The sequence below is a fragment of the Polyodon spathula genome, chromosome 27 (assembly GCF_017654505.1).
Source record: "Polyodon spathula isolate WHYD16114869_AA chromosome 27, ASM1765450v1, whole genome shotgun sequence".
Classification (NCBI taxonomy): Eukaryota; Metazoa; Chordata; class Actinopteri; order Acipenseriformes; family Polyodontidae; genus Polyodon; species Polyodon spathula.
The window spans coordinates 4,782,610-4,791,592 of NC_054560.1; positions in this window are offsets into that span (position 1 = coordinate 4,782,610).

Here is an 8,983-nt window from a genome sequence, read left to right on the forward strand (position 1 = left end):
CATGTTTCAAGTTGAAACCAGCCTATTCTAGTTGGAGCCTTATGTTTCCCAATATGTGTACTGCTTTTAATTTAAAATGCATGCTTCTCAGCTGTAATAGTTAATGTATGAAAGTTAATGTATGAAATATGTCTGCACCTATCTCTCTGATCTGAGGCTGAAATCATTTAATTTTCATTTCATTTAATCATTGAATTTCATTTAAACCACTTGTGAACCATTGCGTCACAGAGGATGCTCTCCTTTGCCATGCGCAGCTCATCTTTCAATCCTAAAAAAAATAGATAAATGGAATATTGATATACTAATTTGCAATCCACATGCATATTTACTGTATAAAACAAAGTAGCTCAGCAAGCAAGCTGCAAATTTGCATGCTGTAATAGGTTATATAAAGTGCTGCTATTCACACTTACCTAGTCTTAGTTCGAAACGTACAAATTGTAGATGCTGTTGATTGATGATCGCCGCAGATCTGGGTGCACTGCCAGCCCTGCTTCCCTCATTGTCGTACCACGGTTGATGACATGGTCCACAACTGTTGCTAGGATTTCATTTCTACTCAGTTCAATACCTCTAGTTCAGTTTGATTTTAAGTCACAAACTGCCACAGCATTTAATGCAGCCAGCCATGTAAAACATTGTATACAAAGGTGTGTAATTCTCACAACTTACACTAGATGGCAGCCACTGGTGGAGCCAGTTTAACGAGGTACAGATCCGTAACCCTGCAGGCGGCGCTGTGTTAAAAGCTGTAAAGCTGCCTGTGTAACGCAGCCTGGCTCTTGTGTGGAGTGGTGAAGGTGCTTGCTGTGAAGAGCATGCTAGCTGCCTAGTTTCCCAGCCTCTGTCCAGATTCACCAGCTCATTTGCAGTGGAGTGTACAGGGTTTATGTCTCACGTTGCTTGTTGTCACAGTGGGTCAGAGACTTGTCTAAGTTTTGTGTTTCTATACCTCAAAAATATTCAACAGTGGAAATGTCACAACGATTGCATTCTGTCTGTCAGTCTGCCTTAAAAAAAGCAGTGCTTCTTATAACCCGTAAAACGGGAGTCAAAGAGAAATACACCCAGTGACAAATATACCATATGCAGCTAAATGAGCCTTAGCATTGCTAAATTAAGCACCAGAGGTTTTTATTTATTTTTTAATAATGACTCAGTGGAGTCTGACAAAAGCCAGGAAATTGGTCGTTTAGTTTGTTTCCTACATTAAAATTCCCCAGGCAAATGTAATTGACTAAATAGCTCAGTTAATTACAGTAATTACTGACCCAGTGTCATCAGGCTACTGTCAGAAACATGGGATTTACACACGGGGCACTGAAATCCACTCAAAAAGGTGTTTTAGTTTTGCATCAGAAAAAGAAAAGACCTATAATCTACATGTCCTTTCCTATGGTAATCTTATAAACTGGAAAACATACCATGGAGATACATGATAATAGCAGTAGATTGATGCCATGGCAAAATATTATAATCTAGGCACTAGTGGTCGTGCTATTGTAGATTCGCTTTCCCTTTACACCTTAGAGGTGAACCATAACATCTTCAACAGAAGATGATTTGATCAGTGAAATTAGACAGACTTTGCCATAACAGCCAGACACCAAACAGCAACACTTTCTTGGACTAGGAGTGATTTAGGAATTGAACACACAATCCCTATATATTCCGCTCGGAGAAGCTTCCCGTTTAATCAGCAGTTCTTGTAGAACACTCAACTTTTGTATGCTGCTGTATCAAAGACACTGCATTATATTATTTAGAATACTATTAGCTGAGAATACAATGTAGCTGGTATAACCTGTATGTAACAGAAATTCACCTAATATATATGAAAGAGTGCTTTTATATTCTGTTTGGTATTAGTCACTGACAACATGGGTAAAAGTCCACAGTGATTATTAACCAGCCTCTCTGCTCAATTTCTTCAATTACGATCAAAAAGAACAATGAGCCAGTTTCTAAAGAAAAACTCGGAACTCTGTCAGACAATATCTTTTTCTTTTTTCTTGAATCTCCATAAATTTAATCTAATTTAAAACAGATCTTTATGGCATTCCTGCTTGGACTCTATATGGTTTGAATGTGCTGTCCACATTAGGGTTAGGATTGCAAAAAGATGTACACATTAAGTACATTGTAACTATGCATAATAACATTGTAATTATGTGTAAGTACACATGCATTTACTAAGTAACTCCTATGTAAATACACAGCAATTAGAGAGACTTAATGTAATGTGTCCACCGGATAAGAAAGTTGAAGAATTCCTCAGTGAAATAAGTACGCTATCTTCACAGGCAGTTCCTTCACAATCACAATGCATACATATCAACTGCAGCAACAGACCGCACAAGGATTTAATGTTAAGTAATGGTTCATTACAAAAAACAGATTCTTCATCAATTCTGAAATGACACTAAATCTCTGCTAACATTTCCTCAGTGGTGGCTAGCATAACCGTTAACATGTGAGACTTAGGCCTGTGAGCGGAGTATGGATCATTTCTGGGCCTCATCCCATAAAACCTCCTCCAGTGATCTAATGACTCCATGAAATCTTCACAGGGAGGTTCAATAGTGAAACGTGAAATTGCATCACACAGATGCTGCTTATTACCAATTGACTGAACCAATAAGCTGGAAATGTGAAGCACATGGTAGCTGTAGTGCACTGGCAGCGCATAAAGCAGAACGATTTAGGAATTTGAACGCCATCAAATCTTGTCACAGTGACAAAGCACAATGGAATGCAGATCAGCCAGTGGCACTTGTCTGTTTGTAGCACCTGGCTTCAGATAAGACACGTTGAAATTTATTTATAAAAGATGATGCATGAGATGCTGAGTTAACAGGACAGGAGTGTCGTTCTCCCCTACAGCATGCAGATTATTGAGGACTTCTTGGAGCTGGTGCATAGCGGCATGATGTCAAGATTCTCATAAAAGGAACCTAGTTCTGCTATACAGTGCATGAGTAAAAAGAAACCCTCAGTTACTTGCTGCTTGTGTATCAGGCAGTGTTGTGTAATACAGATTCAGTCCTGTGCCCTGTCGGTGAGCTGAGATTGAGGTTAAAAGCTCACAAACCACAAAAGCACGAAAGCCTCTCGCTTGTGGTGCACAGGGTTGCCGGCTCGAACCCAGCCCCTACCCTGTTACACTTTGAAAGCTGTAACAGTTGTCGCAATAAAATATCAGAATGAAAACAAATGGGGTAGTTGCTTTTATCCTTTCTAGGCTACCTTGCATTGGCCAGCTGTTTCTGGTATGTTGAACAACCACTTAATACTGGCTTTCTGCTGCTCTGTGTAGCAAAGTGTTGGGAGTCCCTGTTTTTCAATGACATGAAAAGCGTTTAATGGTCAGCCAGGAACTCATGCCAAAATGAGTTATTAGCAACCATATGCTAATTCTCTTCTTGTAAACACAGATGCAGACACACACAGAAATAAATAACTTTACACTGACTTTTGCACTTGTATTAAGAGTGATTCTAAACACGGCCGTGGATGGACACTGTTTTAGAAGTTGAGGTTAAACTAATCCCTCCTGCTTTCAAAGTTTTAGATCAGTTTTTAGGTTGATATAAAAAGTAGCTGAACACTAATCACGTTTCTTATTATCATCCTGAGGAGGATCAGCTTGTCCACACAGTGTAGATTACACAGACACGAACACAAGCAATTATCTGCGTCCTACTGCATTCTGCTGCTGCCAGGCTGTGTGACAGGAAGCTGCCAGCATCACCTGTCTCTGGCTCTGAGTTGTTGCATAGTGTTGAAACCAGTAGTGATCTAACAGGCAGCTAGTGAAAACAAAAGAGGAATGGGGTCATGCATGATAGTAGACCTTTGAAATAATAATTTGTTTACATGCAATTGATTAGAGCAACTTTACCGTTGTAGAGGCTTTTAAAAAAAAAGTGCAGAATAACAGAAAAGGCACTAACTGTGATAAAGGTTCCCCTGTCGTTGAGGCAAGGTTAATAGAGGTTAATGTGCTGCGTGCATGGCCTCTTTTGTGCATCCTCTATCCTACACTTTGGGTGCTCTGCTACCACTTTATAGTTCTCGTGTTCACCCAAAATGCTCACTGCCTACTCTCCCCTTTCAAAAGCAGTAACTGAAGTATTCAGGGTGGAGGCGAAGAGCACGGCACAAGCACTTTCCTTTAAAGTCACTTTCCTGCCTGTCTGATCCTAAAGCAAACACTGTTTCCGAACACGTGTTGAAATAGCAGGAGGCTATTAATAATTTCTTTAGCATCAGTATAAGCTCCTAACCGCAGCTGTAAGGAGTGTACATAACCCAAGGGAAGGGTGCTGTCATTGGGCAGGGATGTCATGTGCTTGCATATATGTGCCTGTCAGCACATCAGCTTTCTTATCCCAGGCGTATTGCTCTATAATCTCATCAGTAAACAGTGGTTTTCAAGAGCTGTCAGCATGCAGGTGGGAGTCAGATCACTGTTGCACTGTTTTGGACTCAAGCCACTGTTGCTAAGCAATCGTAAAAAATGACACTTTCTCCTCCAATGATGTCTTCATTGAGAAAAAAAACAAATAAAAAAAAAACAAGGAAAATCGGTGCATTGTGAGAAGAAATTACAGAAATGAGCAAACGGCATTTTCAGTGTTGGGAGACCGTACTTACTGTGTGTTAGTAGTTGAGTCTGGAACTGAATGTACAGTTCATGTATATACATGTTACACACTGAATTCAATCAAAAGTGAGTATTTAACAGTTTGCTGTCAACTGTGTGGGTTTAAAATCTTCCAGAAAATTCAGGTCAAAACCCTTATTTGGGATGTGCTGTATCCTTTTTTCACATGTTTTTTTTTTTTTTTTTACAGAAACCAAGTCATCATAATCTATTTCAAATAGTACTAGTTTCCTCAAGATTGAGTCTCTCCCTTTGTAAAACCTTTTTACTGCATATTGCGCATAAAAACACATGCTGTACATTACATACCATGCACAGGCTCACCACTCCACCTGCACCAAGCTACAGCTCTGGGCACAAGTTTTCCAGCACCTAGCATTTTAGGAATGAAACACAGTTTAAATAAAAAAAACAACATGAACATATTAGATCTTGTGTTTATCGTCATGTAATCAGAGAAACATGTCACAGTTTTTCGTTAAGCATATGGAATACTGCAAAGCGGTGTGTAATTCAATATGCTAACGTAACATTATTCAGCAGGTTTCATTAGACTTTGAAGAAACATCAATTAACACTATAGGGTGATGCATAAATCTTTGGCCACAGCTGTAGGTACAGCATGGCATGAGCAAAGTGTGTGAGACTTTGCCTTGCTGCCTTGCAACCCACTCAGCAGTAGAGTCACCCTGCCAAACGCAGTGCAATGCAATAACAAATCCAGCATGAGACTGTTCCGGTACTGGCCAGGGGTGAGATCTAGACCCAGATAGCGTTTGTTTGTGTTTGGGTAGGCTGTTTCATAATAAACACTTAGGGCTCCATGTTCATGGCAGTCAATGTGCCGCCATGTGCTGCTTAGTTGAAGTCTTTAAGGTCGCTTGTTGTGTGTTGAAGGTTCAAGTGTTTGGTCTAAAGAAAATGAAAACCGGATCTTTGTTTGAAGATAGTGAGGAAACAAGATAGCTGAAACTTAATCCAACAGACACCCTGACAAATTTCTCCCAAGCTCAGCATTCCAGTAGAGATACAGCTGCCACTTCTGTAATTAGCTGCTTTTTAATGGGATTTCTAATTATTATAAAGGATACTGGTTAGCTACAGTTAGGGCTTGAACTTTGAACTTTCGGGGGGGGGGGGGGGGGGGGGGGGGTGGGGTTCCAAATCTCCCATTCCATTACCTCCCGTTAAATGTTAATTAGTTGTTAATAAGCTGTCTCTGCATCTTAATAAAAAGAAAACTACTACAAACTGTGTTTAAGATGATTTTTTTTCTTTGTGACAAGTCCAGGAGATTTTAAATGATGGCCTTGCTATCAGTGTACACTCTGTCCTGGGTATTTAATGCTGAAAAGGAGATCTGTCAGCTCTGTAAACGATTTAAAATAAGAAAGCACAATGATAAACTAGGCGACTGCAAGAACGAAATGCCATTAGGGTCAGCGATGAACCTGTTTGTGAAAGTTAAGCGAAACAGAATCAGATTTAGTCAAGATATGAAGGTAAAAACAAGTGGCATTGTGTTGTAATTTACAGCTTTTTTGAGTTTAAACAGGATTGGCTCAAAATAAGTTTAAAGGGACATCATGTGATCAAAAATAAAACCCCAAAACTTCAAGCCCTATCTACAGTATACAGCTGTGGCCAAAAGTTTTGCATCACCCTGCAGAATGAACTAATTTTGCTTCAGGAAGTCGAATGAAACCTGTTGAATAATGTTACATTAACATATTGAATTACATTTGCAGTTTTCCATCTACTTAACAAAAGACGAATTGAGAAATGTGACATTTCCAAGTCTAACACGAAACACTACTATTCCGGTAGACTTTTGCGATATCATTTTGTAGTTTCTTTGATTACATGATGTTAAATAAAATATCTTAATTATCTTCATTTTCTTAAATATTATACCTTAATTCTAAAATCCAAGTGATGCAAAACTTTTGGCCAGAGCTGTAAGTAGTGAGTCTTAATAAATAATCTAGCGCATGAGTTTCCTGACTGATCTTAAATGAACAGAAGGAAATGTATGAATGAGAAGAGCCGCTTCCCTGACTGGATCCAGCTGGCTGATTGATCTCAAGACTGTCAAGCTGGGTCTTAAAGGACATGTTTAGCACTAATCTAGCGTTAGCCATTGTGTACTACTTTCTGCCAATCATTCTGGAGTCATGGGCAACCATGTTATTATAGTCTGGCACGGCTGCAAAATAGTGTTATCAAGATTGTTGCGTGGGAATGTGGGATCTGTGCTTAGAAAGATCAGGCTATCTGCTTGGGTTTACAGCTTTAATTGACAGGTCCAGCTGCCCCAAAACTTGATCAAGAATCTCAATTAGCACTCTCTTCTCCTCAGCAATAGAAAATTGATCTTGGAGGACTGCACTAGGGGTTTTTTGGGGGGAAGTTTTCAGTTTCAGTAAAACTCTGTTCACATCCCAAAATAGAGACACTTTGTCCCATTTCTCAAAAAAATTTAAACAATTTAAGAAGCCTCAGTGGTTAAAGGCATCTCAGCTGTCGGGTCTCAGAGGAAAGTATCTTTTGTGTTCTGACACATTTTCAAGGATGGAGGCTTGTTTGCGGCCGTGACAAAGAAGTTTAAGAATTTAAGTTCATTATAACAATCTTATACCTAAAGTGAACTCCCCATCTGTTTAAAATAATTAAAAAGCTCAGATTAGGCAAATTATTAGTTCAATTAAGGGTTCAATTATGTAAATGAGGGCTTGGTGGTTGGAACAAAAACCAGCAGGGTAGTGTTCCCCCAGGATCAGGATTGAGAGCAACTGCTCTAAGTCACTGTCGAGATGGAAGCCTGTGGATGTCCCTTTGCTTGTTACATGTGTAATGCAATTCTGTTCTCTTTGAATGACAGCAGGGATGCCCTGCACATGCCCCGGTTTCTGAGATCTGAATGAACGATAGTTCTTGACGACAGAAACCTCCAACCCAAAAGCCAAGAAAAGGTTCTAATCAACTGAAGAGCAGGCTTGCATTATATTCCAGTTACTGCTGGGTATATAATAGCGGGCTCAGTGAATGGACGGGGTAGGGAAAGAAGAACATAGGTGCTGAACATAAATAAGCAGCTTAATAAGAGCTTGTAGATCTAGTAAATGATAGCAGACCAATAAAATAATTTGAAAGGGGGAAAACAAACGAGGACTTGGGCTGTGATAAGAATAGCTGATTAAGGTTACCTATATGAGCAGCTCTAACGAGATAGATCCTAGAACCAAATACATCAGCAGCACTTTTGATTACAGAGCAGGATAGCCAGGTAATTACATTGTAATAAATGGTTAATTACCAATGATTGCTGCTCTTGCACGATAACCAGAGTCAATGGAAAAGGCTTTGTAATGTAATGTAATGTAATTCCCTTTGCAACGTTTATTACTTTTCCACTACTTACCCAGGATGTGTGCCACTTGCTGGTTCACATTATTTTTAAACCTCATTTTGCCCTAGGATTGTTTTGATGTATGGCAATGGCTCCACCCTAAAGTTAAAAAAAAAAAAAAAAAAAAACATGTATAATAAATGTATACGTTAACTTGTTTTCCACAGTTTCAGCAGCCAGAAATCATGTCCAATTCACGTAACTGCACAGGACAAACTGTACCGTGCAATAAGAGAAGCCTACAACATATTCGCTTAAATAAACCAGCTTGGGGAATTGCTCCTGCCGGATTTCCACTGACCTCCACTGAGCCAGTCTTCAGAGAAAAGCGTTTGGTTTCTAAACTGTCTTGCAGCTACAGCAGGTCATTTCAATATCCCCCCTGGTCCCTCGATACCACTGCTGGAACCTGCTTGAGAACACCAAGGGACCCGACACTGCCTTCCTTCCATCTCTAGAAGGTAGTGCCGGAGTCAGGCATGGCAAGCTCTTGGCACTGTCTCAGTGGGCTCAGATTTAACTGACACTTGATGCCGGTATTAGATTTTATACTGATGTACAGTATATATTAAAGAGCTTTTAAATACTCTGCTCACCTGTCATATTTTCTTCAATTGAACCATGCACTGTAAGAGCTGTAAAGATGTAACATTTGATTGCTGTAAGGATTGCATGCACACACAGTCAATTATAACTGGGCTAGCTTTGCAGACTAGCCATCACTATGCAGAGAAGTTTATCATTGCTGTACCAGTTAACTGGAGACAATATATGTATGTATGTTCAAATATGTATTTTCAACAATACTATCACTGCTGTTATATTAGGATCAGTTGGAGTCATTGCATATGAATGCAAAATTGCAGTCATGTTTTTCTTACAATCACAGACTAGTTAAACTAGTA